The sequence below is a fragment of the Adiantum capillus-veneris genome, chromosome 1 (assembly GCF_014529385.1).
Source record: "Adiantum capillus-veneris isolate H3 chromosome 1, ASM1452938v2, whole genome shotgun sequence".
In the NCBI taxonomy this organism is placed as follows: Eukaryota; Viridiplantae; Streptophyta; class Polypodiopsida; order Polypodiales; family Pteridaceae; genus Adiantum; species Adiantum capillus-veneris.
The window spans coordinates 129220307-129236389 of record NC_140931.1 but is presented as its reverse complement, the minus strand read 5'-3'; positions in this window follow the sequence as shown (position 1 = coordinate 129236389).

Below are 16083 nucleotides of genomic sequence, written 5' to 3'. Positions count from 1 at the left end.
CACACAATTGTAGTAACTATGTGTTATGACATATCATATCACTATAGAATAAGTTGGTTTTGGTGCTATGGGGCAAAATACATGATCTTGGACTTATTTGCTAGTCCATCGGAACAAGGCAAAAATGGAATTTGTTATATTTGGTATATCCCAATTAGGGTGTAATTCAAACATATAGAGAGGAGGACTCTCAATGTTTTAGAATTAACATAGCTATGGTGTATGAAAAGGGCTAAGGTGTTTAGCTTTGAATTTACCTAAATCAAGGTTAGCAAGAGATAATTGAGGTTAGTAAGAGAATATTTGTGCTCTTTTTTTAAAATGAGGGATGCCTTATCCTTGCTCCACACCGCTTGATTAGAAAGCTTGGAAGTGGCCTGGAGATAGACTATTTTTCTCGCCCAAGACTAAAACAATTTATGAAAAGCTGTGCTCTACAAAGGTTTGGATTGAACACATCAGCATGATCTGGTCCAGATTGTGGGGTGCAAGCAAATGGAGTCAAGTAGTTGGAAACATCTGGAAGGCCAAATGTGAAGAGAGAGAGAGACAAAGCTTTTTCTTTGGAAATTCCTTTTGGATTCGTGCCAATCGGAGATAAGGCAAAAGCAAGAGGTCTAGCCGAAGGTAACTATGTCAGATGCAAACACCCGAATGAAACCCTCATGCACCTATTTTGGGGATGTCCTCAAATCACAATCCTTACAAGCACAGTCTGCAAGACAGTGTACAAACATCTGGAAACTCCCTTCTTTAGACGCGACCTTGCTATGGGCTCTAGACGCATTGACAATGAAGATCTTCTATGCATAGGAAGAGCTATAGTTTTGAGAGCTGTTTGGTAGTTCAAATGTGTTACTCTTTCAAAAGAAGTGTGAGCCTCTGGACACAAATGTTGTTTCGGAAACATGTTGATGGAAAGTCCTCTGTGGAAGGAATAAGAATAGCAAGCTTCAGAAGAAAGAGTAGTAATGGAGGTGTATTCCCTTTGATGTATTTTTTTTATGGAGGTCCTTGTGCAAAGGATATGCGTGGGCGATATCTCACCTTCTCTGATTAATGCAATTCAAGCTCAACTGAGCACTTAAAAAAAGAGAGGAGAAATCTGAAATGTCTTATGAAATTTGTAGAGCATAGTATTTCCTCTTACAAGGATATACTTCTTATCCTTTGACATTAATAATCTTGGCAAAGAGTAACCTCTTTGAATCACATTAAGTGTAGCAAGGGTGCACGCAGGGGTGCAGACAAGGCAAAGGGTGCCAATTTGGACCAATAGCAGGACAAGGGCATGAGGGCATGAAAGAGGCGAACACTTTGTGGATAACAAGGGGGTACCAGCTAAATGTTATTGCGAGATGCAAGGAGTAAGGATAGTCTACAGGTGTCACCTAAAGCGGGGTAAAGACAAGCAAGGGGTGTGCAGACTGGAAAGGCTTACTACCTATCATGGAGCTGCGCGAGTAGGAGCTTGTGTGTGAGCTCAAGTGGTTACGGCTTACTGCCGGCGTACCCCAAGAGGTCTAGCTCGAATCTGTCCCCAACATTTTTAAATGGTAAGCGAAGAGAAATGGTAAGCTTGTTCTGAGGAGGAAAGGGTGGGATTCAGAGGAATCTGATAAAGAAACAAATAAAATAAGAGCTGTGCCAGTAGGTAGGTAGTAGGTAGGTGATACACATGTTGGAAAGGAAATGAGAAGGAGAATCTTGGGAGATCTTCTTGAACAACGTCGAAGATTTTAGTTTATAGTGCCAGTCTACATGAAATCTCTCTCTCTCTCTCTCTCTCTCTCTCTCTCTCTCGCAATTGGTTGTCTGCCTGGGATCTCTCTCGGTCTCTGTCTTTCAGCTTGCTACCAGAGATGTTGTTCGCCCCTCTCCCTCCCTCTCGGCTTGCTATCGCAAAGCTTGTTTGAATCTCTTGCACACGCGACCTCTGCAGGGGTTGCCTTGTTGTGTGTTCCAACATGAGATGGGTAGCATGAGGCATGGCTATAGTGGGGAGGGTGCAGAGCAGGGTGTCAAAGCGTACTAGGACAAGCTTGAGAGGAGGGCGGTTGTGCAGAGATGGGAGGTAGTGCGCAAGAGGGGAAGAACGTCCCCATGGGGTGCAGTGGGGAGGGAATATTCTTGTGAAATGAATTTCTTTAAAGTGGAGCAGTAGGAAGGAAGACTAGCTATATAAAGTGAGTTGAAAGAATCTTCTAATTTTTTTGGATTTTCATTTTTATGGGTTTTTGTTGTCCCGATTAGGATTGATTCAAAGTTAAAATGAAATGAAGAAATTTTCTAGTTTTTTGGATTTTAAAAATTTCAAACCCAAGGGAATCCTTATATCGATATCTTAGCAATCGATAAAACTTTATTTTATTTGAATAAATATAAATATAAATAAATAAATAAATAAATAAATAATTGTGGTGTGGTGTGGTGTGTGTCCTTAGGCGTCCAACCACCTAGTGTGGGAGGACACATTATGGTTGGATTCATTATATAAAGAGGTGCCCGACAAGAGGAAGGCGGACTCAATTTGGTCCTATCGTCTGTGCGTACCTCAATATAATATGATATAATTCATAAAATTCATTATGTGAGAAAATAAATGCAATGTAGGCAACAAAGTTGAGAAATTTACTTTAAGGCATGCCAAGCTTTTGCAATTAAGATAGCCTGTGACTACAACTACACCACAACTTTCAAAGCTTTTTCAAAGTTATTAAGCCTATTAAAACTTCAATGTAATACTTGCCCACGGCCCCCCAATCGATGGACGAAGGCTGGCAGCAAGTATCAGCCATCAAGTGCAAGCGAGTGAAAACATTGGCGCGGAGCAACTTCCACTGCAAGGAGAACCCCCCGGATCATCAAGAAGCCCACATCAATCTAGTCAATGGTTTTGAGGTGCTTCAAGATGGGAACCTGAAGGGTTTTCTTACCTCGGAGATGTCCGCCTCTCACTTAAACGGGGCAGAAAAAGACAACATAGGGGAGGCGACAATGCATGGTTCTTCAGACATGGAGGAGTTTGTCCCACTATCCCCTGATGGAAGACTTACATATTCAGTCCTGGAATGTGAAAGGCATAAATTCTGTGAAGAAAAGAAGTCTCTTATGGGAGGAAGTCAGAAAAGAAGCCACGAATTGTTGGCTTATAGAGGAACACCACCTTGACGCTTCTTGCTCTAGGAAGCAGGCTGTAGGTAGAAGTTGGTGTTCTATGGAGATGGCGCTTCTGGGTTTAGTGGGGTGCTCTCCATTCTTGACAGAGAGTTGGAGCCGCAAGTTGTGCTCAATCATGCGTCAGGAGAGTCCTTGGGGTAAGGATCAAGTGGGCAGGCCAGTCCCTCACCATCATCAATGTGTATGCTCCTTGTGATGCTAAGGGGAGAGCCAAGATTTGGGTGGACCTCAGGGAACAACCTATCGAAGGTGAAGGATGCATCATGGGAGACTTCAACATGGTTGAAGCTCACAAGGACAAGATGGGATTGGCTAATATCTTGGCTGGCTTTGAAAAATCCAAATGGCAGGCACGATGCAAGAAATGGGCGCTGCTCGATTTGTGGAAAGCAAGTCCGTGGAGTAGCTCTCCTCGCATGACATACACGAGCCTTCAATATGCCAACATAGCATCCTGGTTGGACATATGTTACGTCTCCCATCAGGTTGATTGACTTCCCTCATCTGCGATACTAAGTGTTGATACCTCCAATGCATGTCGGATCACTTTCCTCTTAAGCTACACATAGCCAGGGCGAGTAAAGACGCATGTTCCCCGGAGGGGAGGAAGAAAAATTTAGTATCAGGAAATCATCTCTTTAAGGACCCCCTATTCAGGTCATTAGCAAAGATGGCCCTCTACAAATTAAGGCAAGATGTGGGGGCCGCTGACCCTAGAGACTGGTCCTCCCTGGTGCGTAGAATTCAATCTGCAATAAAACGAGCAGGGCCCAAAGTGAAAAAGGCTCGAGAGGATGCAAGCAGGGAGCTGAATGAAGAGGTGGAAGAACTAGCCAAAAGAAAGAAAGAAGGAAGAATTCTTCAAGAAGAGCACAAAAGATGGCTGGAGGCCAAAGCAAGTTTGGCTAATTTGCAAGAAGCTGAGGAGATTAACAAGACCCGACTACTAGCCAGAGAGCTTGCCCTCAAACCCGAGCCCGCTAATTAGACACATTTCTTCAGAGCTCTCAAAGTCAAGGGACACTATCACTAAAATTACTAGCGAGAGAGGGAATGTTTTTAGAGACCAGAATGCTATGGCCAAGCTCATGCTCGACCATCTCGGTCAAATTATTGGCCAACCAGAAGACTGCGCTCAAGTGACTGTGGAGGCTAGAGCTTTGCTACTTGGTATGTTCAAGTTTGACCTACTACCTAATGAAGCAAAAGCATTGTAGAGGTCTATCGATGTCGACGAATGCTGGAATGCCTTTCAGGCTATGGGAAAAGAAAAATCCCCTCGGTGGGATGGGCTAACTATCGACTTTATCTTAGAATTCTGGGAGGATATCAAAATTCTGATAGCGCGACTAGTCAACATGGCTATGCTTGAGGGACATTTGGATTCCAACCTGTAAAGAGGGTTGATCAAACCTATCCCCAAGCTGGCTTGCTGCTTTTTGCTGAATCACTGGTGGCCTATCTCTATGATGACAGTTGGGTACAAGATCATTGCTAAAGTGATTGCTCTAAGACTGGCTCCAACCTTGAATAGAATCATTACACCCCACCAACATGGATTTATAAAAGGTAGTTCAATGTGTGACAACATCTTGACTGCCATGGTTGGTATTGAATACGCTTCTTTCACCAAGCAAGAATGTATCCTCCTCTAACTTGATCTCATAAGGCTTATGATAGAATCTCATGGACTTACATTGAGGTAGTCACGAAGGCTCTGGGCTTTTGACCTAAAATGTGTGCGATTGTCCAAACGTTGGGGGAAGGAAGTTACTCGGAGCTCCTCTTCAACAACATGATAATGGGAGGTTTTGAGGTCAAGCACTCAATCAAGCAAGGCTACCCCCTTGCCCCGCTACTTTTTGCTATTGGCTCTCACGGCCACTGATGACTGCGCTTGAGGACAATGCGGTGAAAGGGGAAATTCAAGATCTTTCACTGCCGAGAGGAAAGAAACTATTGGAAAAGTCATTTGCAGATGACTCTTTGATTTTTCTCAAAGCTAATTTAGAGATGCTACGAAGAGCCCTTCAAATTGTCCAACTTTTTGCCACTACTTTTGGATCTATGTGTAGTATTTAGAAATCTAGACTGATATCTCTCTCATAAAGAAACACCTTCGACGCCGCTAGCACCTCGGTGCTCCACTTGGAGTGGGCATTATAGATAAGCAGAGAGTTGACTGGATCTTGACTAAAGTCATCGAAAAAATGAGAAGATGGAAGTTTGTGCTCCTCCCCTTCCATAGTAGATTCACGGTGATCAATGCTTTCATAATGCTGTACATTTCATTTGTACCATCGTTGCTTAAAATGAGCAAATCCAATTGGAAAGAACTCTTGAACCCTATCAAGCGTTTTTTTATGGAAAAGTAACGTGAAGGCCAAAACCCCTTACCAGTGGGGGAGATGGGAATGGGTAGCAAGACCTAAGAAGCAGGGCGGTATCGAGATTACTGACCCTATGATTCATGCAAAAGCTTTGTGTGCCAAACTCGTGGTTTCTTTGACAAACCGAAACAAGACTGGGCTATCATGGCCTGCGATATGATGGACAACGCAAAGCTTTCCTCAAGAGGGGACATATGGAAGATGACCATGGTTCCGTACAAGATTCTTGCACCTTGTTGGACTTCCCTCAAGATTGGTGGCTACACAGGGGAACTAGCACGAAAGTGTAACAAAGTAGCCTTGAATTTAGAATGGGGAGAGAATTTCAATTACTTCAAGGATTCCTCCCGCAATTGGTCCCCATGGCTCTCTAAACTTGGAAGCTTGGACCCTTTTTAGAGGGGAGTTGCACGACAAGTGAGAAATAAAGGAATTTATAAGCTTTCACATCTCTGGGATGACAAAAGTTGTTGCTAAAAGGATGGGGAGCACATGGTGATGGAACATAAATTGGTGATCTACGAAAGGCTTCTCATTAGTAGACTCTTGACATCCGCATGTCTTGCTGTATACGGATCAAAAATAGATTGGAGAGCCACGTATTGACTGAAAGACAAAGTGTTCTCGCTTCCCAAGACCCGGAGTACTTATAATGTGCTAGTGTACCAAGCTGATTGGTTTGCCCCACTCAATAGAATCTGAAAGAAAAATGGACAGAAGAACGTTGGCAAAAGAGGTTTTCTACCATTTGGGAGACTAAAGGGCCGGACTACATAAAGGTATTCATTTGGAAGGTACTATGGGGAGCTTTGACCACTTGGGTTAAGGTGCAAGCTAGAGGTCATGGCTCAAGCACTTGCTCAGACTGCAGGTCAGCCTTGGAAGACCCCCTCCATCTGTTTTTCAAGTGCCCTACTTCGCGGGGTCTAGCCGCCAGAGTGTGAAAATGGGTAAGAAGGACTTGGAAGATCACCTTTTCATTAGGAGAAAGTTGGACTCACTTTTGGGCCTTTCAGTTCTAGAGAGAGAGTGGCGCTCGACCAATGAGGAAGAGGCTAACGTTACGTTGAAAATCGACATTTTGGAGTCAAGCTCTTTTTAAAAAAAGGGAGGAAATTTTATTTTGGTTCATCAAATTGCACAATTTCACGCTTTCAAGGCATAAATGCCGTAAGTCGTACTAACTATGTACCGAGGAATTTTAGAACTTTCATTGAAGACTCTATCTAGTACTTTGTTCCCACCCAAATATGACTTTGAGTAGCTCTACTTCCCTCTCAAAACTTCTTCCCTTTTTTATATTTGCACTAACCTTTCTGTGTATTCATTCTACTGAAAACCATGTCTACTTCTCGAAGGCCTAGCACTACCATTGACTCTGTTAGCATTTTTAACAGTTATACTACAGACGATCAAGCATGGATTCCATCTCGTATAACTATCGGAAGTTGGGTTCTACTGCAAACTAGGAGGAGGAAGAGGAGGCAACGCAATGATTTTGTGGAGGCTTTCAAGGGTCAAGTTAAAGAGTTTAAAGTGTGTGCACAAAGCAAGCGGGTGAAAGAGGTCCTCATACAACATGCTTTCCAGCATGCAGACTTAAGGTTGCAAACATCTCCTCCAAGTTTTCCAAGGCATCGACCCAACTGTAAGTTATTTCAGCATCTCGCTTAGTGCATGATTATATTCGAATATTAAGTGGTGGATATCATCTTTGGTATGTTTCAGATATTTATCCATCGAATAGGACAGATTGGCAACCAGTTGAGAGTATAGTTGGGATTTTTGATGCTTTCCATGCATTTATTGGTGAGCAAATGTACCGAGGAAGACAACACAAGGAACTTGTAGATAATGAAATTTTCTTTTATGATATGTCATATGTGGAACCGAGAACTTCCATTGGTTGGGGTCGTGTAGCTCCTTTGTGACTTCCATCCTTTGACAGCAAGGATAGGTCCCTCCCTACTTCGCAAACTAGTGAAAGCTTCATGAATAAGTTGTTTTAGGATATACAAAAGTCCCTCAAGTATTCAATTGCCACAAAAATAGTTCGGCTCGCACTATTTATGCCTCTTGAAGTGTTTGCAGATTTTTTCTTCCATGAGCAAATAAGAACTACCACAACAATGTTCATTTGCAAGTCTGAGAGCTGTTTGGACTTTTTAGATGATAACTGGGATAGGAAACAATCACATAACAAAATCTGTATTTTACAAAAGAAGTCCATAATTTGCAATTTCATTATAAGTTCTCAAAATTTCTTAGTATCGTTTTACTATATTAGATATCATCTTCTTAGTGGGGAGCTTATTCCACTCGACCAAGATACAGAGAACAGCCTCGAGAACAAACCTTTATCAATGGAGATCTACTTTCGAGACAGCCTACTTACTATGATGGAGACAATGTCAAGCACAACTCTGGCACAGCTCAGGATAAATCTTACATGTGAAGAACTTTCACTTTTGCCGGAATTGTATGCATTCAGTCTCAACAATAGAAAGGTGCTTACTAAATCGAAAAATTTTGATTGTTTTTAATACACTATGACTGAATCTAACTTTTTCTTCTTTTCAGATTCCAAGGCGCAAGGAGAAAACAACATTATGCAAGGAGTCCATAACAAATACACTTCACTTAATTGCTTCCACCGGAAGCTAGGTCACATACCTTGTGTACGCAAAGAGCTTTGATGCCATGCAAACCATGATGTACTCTTCAAAATGACTAATGGAGATATATTTTTTGGCGCTCAAACAATGTTTCAAAAATGTACATTTTCAATGTTTCAAAACTTTACATATTGTGGTTTCAAGAGTAATTTGCTCCCTTTCCCAGCTACTGTCCTCTCCCCCGGTTTGTGCCACTCGTCCCCTGTCCTCTCCCCCGGTTTGTGCCACTCGTCCCTTGCCCTCTACTCCGGTTGCTGCTACCTCTGCCTCTGGGGAGGCTGGTCTCGGGCATCCTTTCGCGTCACTCGAAATCATGGGCCTCTTCCATGGCTTCCCATGCTTCTTGCACCTGTGAAGCTTCCCGCTGTTCTTGCTCTTGCCGTCGACGTGCAGCCCATTCCTCTACTTCTGCGGCGTCTGCATAATATTCGTTTATTGCTTTTTGCATATTTCAAACTTCTTCTTGAGTCTGATTGTGGCGTTGGGTCATTTCGTTAATGCGAGCCTCTTCAAACTCGTCAGCTCTCGCCGCTTCCTCTCTTGTGCGTCTGTTTACCGAGATTATAATATGCTGGATGGCCATTACAGAAAAAAGTCGCACATCGTTGTTGGTGTAGTTATGTAATCGAAGTTCTTGTAGAAGCGTGATACAGACATCTGTTGCTTCATACATACGTTGCAACAAACAATAAAACAGCAGATTACTTACGTTCGGTATATCCATAATTTGACTGATGAGCAACACGGCATTTAAACAGGTTTGGCAGCCACAGCTATAGTCATCAGTCTGCATGGGCACGGTTACCCGTTCGTACTTGACTACATTTCCTAGATCATGTTCTAACAAAAGATGCTCTATACAACATACAAGTTTTTTCGTGGCACTACATACATAACCACTTGAGTCAGCAACACATTCCAAAGAGTCACTACACTGCTTTCCAAATGTACCCAAATGGACCTTACATTTTTACACGACCGTGAAACGCCCTGCTTTGCCTGGAGTTTGCGTAGTAAACAATCTTAGCTTCCATGTCAAATAACATCAGACTCCAATGATCATTACAAAGACACCATCAAAGATGAGGAGAGATTCGCAATGCAAGATGTTTTTTACAAGGCAAGAAAATACTCACGATTGATTGTACGTAGTGACCAGAAAGCGCGCTAGATCAAAGTTGACTCTGCTAAACCAGTTCATCAGAAAAAAGGAATATGAGTTGTTCTGTAGATAAGGCAATATCAGCGGATCTTTTACGTATAATTTCTCTTGAACCTCAGGGGGCAGAAGCGAGACAGCGTGGCTAACATGAACAAAAAGGCAAAAATTAGACTTGAACACCAAGTGAGTCAATACCGAGCGAAGGGGGCAGCTATCAAATTCCATACGCCATTGATTCGGTTGGTATTGACCCATGTCTTTAAGGTAGTGAACCATTATAAAGAAAAACTTGGCACCGGCCACAGAGACATGGGTCAATACCGAGCGAGTAGTTCCAAAATTCAACTTCATTACCCGCTGTCTCGCTTGGTATTGACCCATGTCTCGGTAGAGACCCATTTAATGAGCATAAGAATTAAAGAGAATGAGAATTACCACAAAGCAACATTGACGACTTCATTTGTTGCGAGCGAGTCGATGAAATTGCGCATGCACATGAAGTCTACTCTATTGAGGTTGGTAATACAGGCCTCCTCTGACCTTGCAGGTAGCTGTATGTGCGCATGCAGAGGTGCGGAGCTCAACAAAATTCTCAACTCCTCTTCATTCTCCTCGTTGATTTGCTCTTAAATAATTGACTCATCCGATACGTTGGATGGCCCTTCTGACGCAGAGCCTTGCGCTTCCCTTTCTTGAGCTGGCTCCCTGGCTGCCTCAGGCTCCGGATCATTTTCCTTCAATATTGGTTGCTCCATGGATGCCTCAGGCTCCACCCTGACGTGCTCTTGTCCCTCATCATCCACGGTGGGCTGCGGATCCTCCATGACTTGCTCATTTTGGTGTCTAGCTGGATCCTCGATAACTGTCTCTGTTTCTTCCATGACTGCCTCGGGGTCCACTCTGGCTTGCTCTTGGCCCTCTGCGGCTATCTCAGCCTGCCCATCTATGTCGTTTCTCTCGACCCATGATCGGGTCCTTCTGCTATTTGTTTCAGCCCTAGACGGCTTTGTCTGTTGTGCACGAGGATGGAGAGGGGGGATGTTGAGAATATCCATGGTTCTACTATCCCGGATTGGTACTGGCTGAAGCAGCCCATCGTAGCGGAAACGAAGCCTACGAAGAGTATCAAAATCCCGCGGCATGATAGTGACCCGGTGTGCATGGACAGCCAGGATATATCCATCGCTGAAGAATTCCACGAGGTAGTCCTCAGCAATTTCTTGAAGGCAGAGGAGTACATTGCTGGCCCATCGCATGCCGACTCTCCACTGCTCGCAAATCTCTCGCACTACTCGCTGGAAAGGGAGACGTGGAATAGCAGGTTGAACATGTCATTCTATCCTGCGCAGCTCTTGCAGTACACCACTGTGCGCCTCATATCGGCGTCTTCTTGCTTGAGCATTCAAAGATTCACCTGTTTCCCTCCTAGCGCAGGCCTTAACACGAGGCATCTCTACAAATTAACACCAAAAGACAATTCATTTGTCAGCACAAGGGACTTCAAATTTAAGGAAAGGTCAGTACCAAGCGAAAAGATGGATAGGAAAGAATTGCCTTGCCTTATTCGCTCGGTAGTGACCTCAGAAAATAGTAATGTTAGACATGACTTATATGTTCTGAGGTCACTACCGAGCAAATAGGTGCATAGGAAACAATTTGCCTTGCCTTATTCGCTCGGTAGTGACTTCAGAAATAGTAATAGCAGATATCACTTACATTTTTTGGGATCACTACCAGGCGAACAGGTTGGCAGCCCCTGCAAAAAAATACCTTATTCGTTGAGTGGTGACCTCAAAAAGTGTACAGGCAAGCGAACAGGTTTAACAAGCAATGTGAAGGATATCTTAAATCGATGCGGTTCTAACTGTCATGTCGTTCCCTCCGATCACCTCTCCTAATATCGGGGGGGTGATAACATTGATTCTCTCTCCCACGTCCACCTCTCATGAAACCTCATGGCAGTACCACCCTCTCATAAAACCTCCTGCCCAGGCTCTGCTTTTTAGGCTTGTTTGAAAGTCTATTTAAGAAGCAGTTGTTTCAGAACCTCCCTCAGGGTTTTGCAGAACAACTAAAAGAAGCTTAGGATAGTGGCGATGCCTTTCCAAGGTATACTCCCGCAGCGCCAGCAACACCGCATTCGGGCCCTCCTCATGAGGTCCCCCCTAGGCCCTCCCCCGATGTTACCTTTAGTGTTCTCGTCCGACACAGCTCGAGAGTGGCTGCTGTCAACACGGGAGTCTATTCTCGAGGTAAGTTGCTGGTAATTCTTTGCTTTTCGCTCCCAATTTCCAAGCTCGTAGTGTGAAGAGCTTACTTGCTAAATGCTCTATGCAGGGTGCTAGCCTGAAGCTGTAGCAAATGCTGATCGTCAGGCAGAGGGTCTCAATCCTTAAAAACTCTCTAGAAGCAAGAAGGCATGAAGACATGCAGCGATTGCTCGCCAAGAATGGCTCTATGGAGGCAATCATTAATTGGCTTCAGGAAATGAAGGATGAAGTGCTGTCATGCAGCAGTTGTGTGTAGCTACCCCTCTTGTAAATTATTTTTTGCTCTTGTAATTTATTAGCTCGCGCTTATGGTAAAAAAGAACATAATATGCTCTGTTCTTATCCACCTGTTCCGAATGCCACAAGACAGAACCAAGCGAATAGAACCCTTTGGAGATTCTTGGGGGCCCTACTCTCTTGGTACTGACTCAACTAACATCACCACTTATGACATTAACGCACGGGACATAACCCATCGATATGACATTAGCGCACGGGACATAACCAAGCGAATAGAGTTTATCGGAAATTCTTGGGAGCCCTACTCGCTTGGTTCTGACTCAACTAACGTCAACTCTTATGACTTTAGCACACGGGATAGAACCAAGCGAAGAGGGTCCTTCAGAAATTCTTGGGTACCCTACTCGTTTGGTTCTGACTCAACTAATGTCACCTCTTATGACATGAGCGCACGGGTTCGAACCAGGAAAAATAGGACATTGAGGGGTACTCGAGGCCCAAAATTCGCTTTGTTATGACACCAAATAGTTTTGGCTTGCTTTTTCTTTCAGTCATGGGGATCATAGTCCTCGAGACAGACGTGAGCAAGGATACATGTGAAGAAAAACTATTCACATTCTTATATAACGCCCGAGCTCATCACCGTGCACCAGAACTATCAGGAATGTTCAATGCAGAGTTTTCTATACAGAGAATTATAGATTGCTCCTTTGAGTACCTACAAAACCATTTGCAACAGTATGAGGCAGTCACTTGTAACAATTCCATGACAGCTGATGGCATGAGATATGTGCACCCTGTCGACCTTGACCCTGACAAGAGTGCTTCAAGGAGACTGAATCGCTGTCTTGAAAAGTGTCCCTCCAATGCACTGCTTGTACAAGACAGGTGTATGAAGCACTTAAAAAAATTTCGCTTATTGGAATTCTACCATGGGTTTGTCTGTTACTTATACTTGCAGACGGATGGCGAGTCAGAGACTTCACAGTCAACAAATTTCAGTAGTTGTCCATTGGCGCCGGAGGAAGAGGTAGAGGATGTGGAGGTGCAATTCAATCTAGAAGAAGAGCGGGAAGCGATACTAAAGGAAACCTTTGATGCGGGCTTAACTCTTGTTTCTCTTGCGGATGCAGCAATAGGGTGCAGGCAAGAAAGCCCAAGTATGGAAGCGACTTTGCCTCTCAATTGTGCTCCCAACTTTGCTATGGCGGGCGACACCCACTATATTCTACTCACAGATATCATGCATGAGCTCAATATACGGGAGGACTACTGCCTAGCGGCAATTGCAAATTTTTGTGAGGCAGACATGGGGTTTGTGGACGATGATGCAGTGGACCAATATCTTATTACTGACACAGCTGTGAGTGACTCACAGTTCACTTCAGGGTCGCAACTGATTAAAGATACGTTCAATGAGGCGAAGTCCGGAGAGGCCGATTTGCCAACAGATGAGCAGTTTGAATTGACAACAAAACACCTCGGCTTGGAAAACATGGGTAGACACGTGGCACCAGAAGATCATGTAATGAATAGTCAGTCTATTCACTTATGGGGGAGGTCGATGCTGGAAATGGACGAGAATCAGATGGTAACTTTTGTCGAGCATTCATATAGTATTAGAGATGGCCATAATATAGTATGCAATTATTATGTAGATCATAATATACCACAAGGAATATAGTATTAGAGATGGCCATAATATAGTATGCCATAATATGGTAACTTTTGTCGAGCATTCATATAGTATGCAATTATTATGTAGATCATAATATACCACAAGGAATATTCCGATGACAATGCAAAGTTCCCTCTGTTTGCAATGAAAGCTATTACAAGATTGTGTGGTGGGCACCCCCTCCCACTAAACGCAGAAAGAGTAATTCTGATTGAAAAACAGTTTGCTCTACGTGTATTTGGCATTGGGTATGGGTGCCAGGCACTCAGAGCCGCATATTTCATGTCCTACATAGCTCAGGCTTTGGCTGCAGGGGTTGAAGACCCGAAAGGATTAGATCCATACAATAAGCGGCTGTTTCTGAGGGAAAGAAGACGCATGATGCCCATAGGGATGCTGCCATCAACAAAGGAAAGAGCTCGTCTACAGAGCTTGCACATCCAAGAGGTACAAAGTGAGGAGGAAGGAGGTGCATCGAAGAGGATAAAAACGACGGTCTCAGGCACTACAAGAGGCTCTTCATATTAGCAACGCTCACACAGCGACGCTCCAAAAAAAAATTCCCGACGTCGCTATGAGCGTCGCTATAAGCGTCGCTATGAGCGTCGCAAATTTATTTGTAAATTTGCGACGCTCATAGCGACGCTTATAGCGACGCTCATAGCGACGCCGGCTAGGGTAAAAAAATAACCGAGCGCGCCCAAAAACTCAGATCTCAGATCTGAGGTTTTCGGCGCCCTCAAGCAAGGAGCAGGTAACACTCTCCCTCACTCTCTCTCTCTCTCTCTCTCTCTCTCTTTTTCTTCTCCACACACACACACACACACACACGAGGAGAGGAAGGAGAGCCAGGTATGCTCCTTCCCTCTCCTCATTCTCATGTTCCCTTCCCCTCTTTCTCTCTCCCTCTCTCTCTCTCTCACACACACACATACACACACACACATAGTGTTTTTGAGAGAGAGAGAGAGAGAGAGAGAGAGAGAGAGAGAGTACAAACAAAAACAAAAACGCACACACACATACATAAACAAAGAATACACACACACATTGAGAGAGAAAAAGAGAGAGAGAGCATGCATAAACAAAAAACGCACGCATTGAGAGAGGAAAAGAGAGAGAGAACATGCATAAACAAAAAACGCACACATTGAGAGAGGAAAAGAGAGAGAAAACATGCATACGATCCAAAAAAACGCACACACATTGAGAGAGAAAGAGAGAGAAACTAATTTAACGTCGTAGGAAACTAATTAAAATTAAAAGACCTAAAGATCTAGCCGACGAGGAGTTGAACTCAAGACCTATTATTCAAGAGGGAAATGGCATAATCAATCTATCATACTTGGCATGGGTGATAGAAAGGTTATACCATTTATCTCTTTTTATTGGCACACACATCCACACATGCGCACACACACAAGAAGAAGAGAGTTATAACGTCGTAGGAAACTATCTTAAAAGACGTTAAAGATTAGGTTATATGTAGACTTACATTAAATTAGATTTAGGTTTATTTTTAACTAGATTTACGTTTATTTAAGCTAGATTTAGATTTACGTTATATTAGATTAGATTTAGGTCTCCATAGACTGCGATGCCTGCATGAAGCGGGTGAAGAAAGCCCTCAATGGAATATAGGGTATTGCTGCCTTCACTCATGGTGGGCTCCGTCGATCCAAAAGTACTGGTGAAATGTCTTCAGAAGATAGGGAAGAAGGTGGATCTTCAGGGCGGCAAGAGTCACTACATCCCCGACACAATGACCATCTAGACAACCTCTAGTCATTAGACTTACGTTAAATTAGATTTAGCTTTATTTTTAGTTAGATTTACGTTTATTTAGATTTACGCTTATTTACGTTAGATCGAGTCCACGCAAGAATTACTTACGGTTTAGGGTTTAGAGTTAGACGAACAATGAAAAGATCTACTGTGAAAAGATGTTAAGATGAAGTGAAGTGCTACAGCTAGAGAAGAGGCAAAGGGGTTTTGTCCACTACATGCAGTATCATGTAGACGTGGGTGTGTAGATTTCTTGTACCCACAAATATAGGTATTGACCAATAAAGACGAGATTATAACCCGGTGGTTCTGATCTCCGTGCACCTCTAGACCGAGGTGTGCGGGGATTGGACATGACTAGAGAATGTGAGGTAAAGAGAGAGAGAGAGAGAGAGAGAGAGAGAGAGAGAGAGAGATAAGACGAAGAATGCCAATAGAATATTAAATTTGTTGTCCAGGTTATAAGTTTTTTATCCTCATTATGAGTAGCGACGAGGATGTGGGACCGTCCAACCGAAACACCTATCTCTCAACGAGGGTCTTATGTCCTTGTAATCAATGCAAGCATGCTGTGCGATGGACAAGACGTGTTTCTTTGCAGCACGTTCGCGAATTTGGCGAGTTCGATCCATCTATTATAGATCGAGTTGTTGCCAATTATAACTCGTCGGACTCTGACGCTGGCCAACAAGCAGCAATCTTG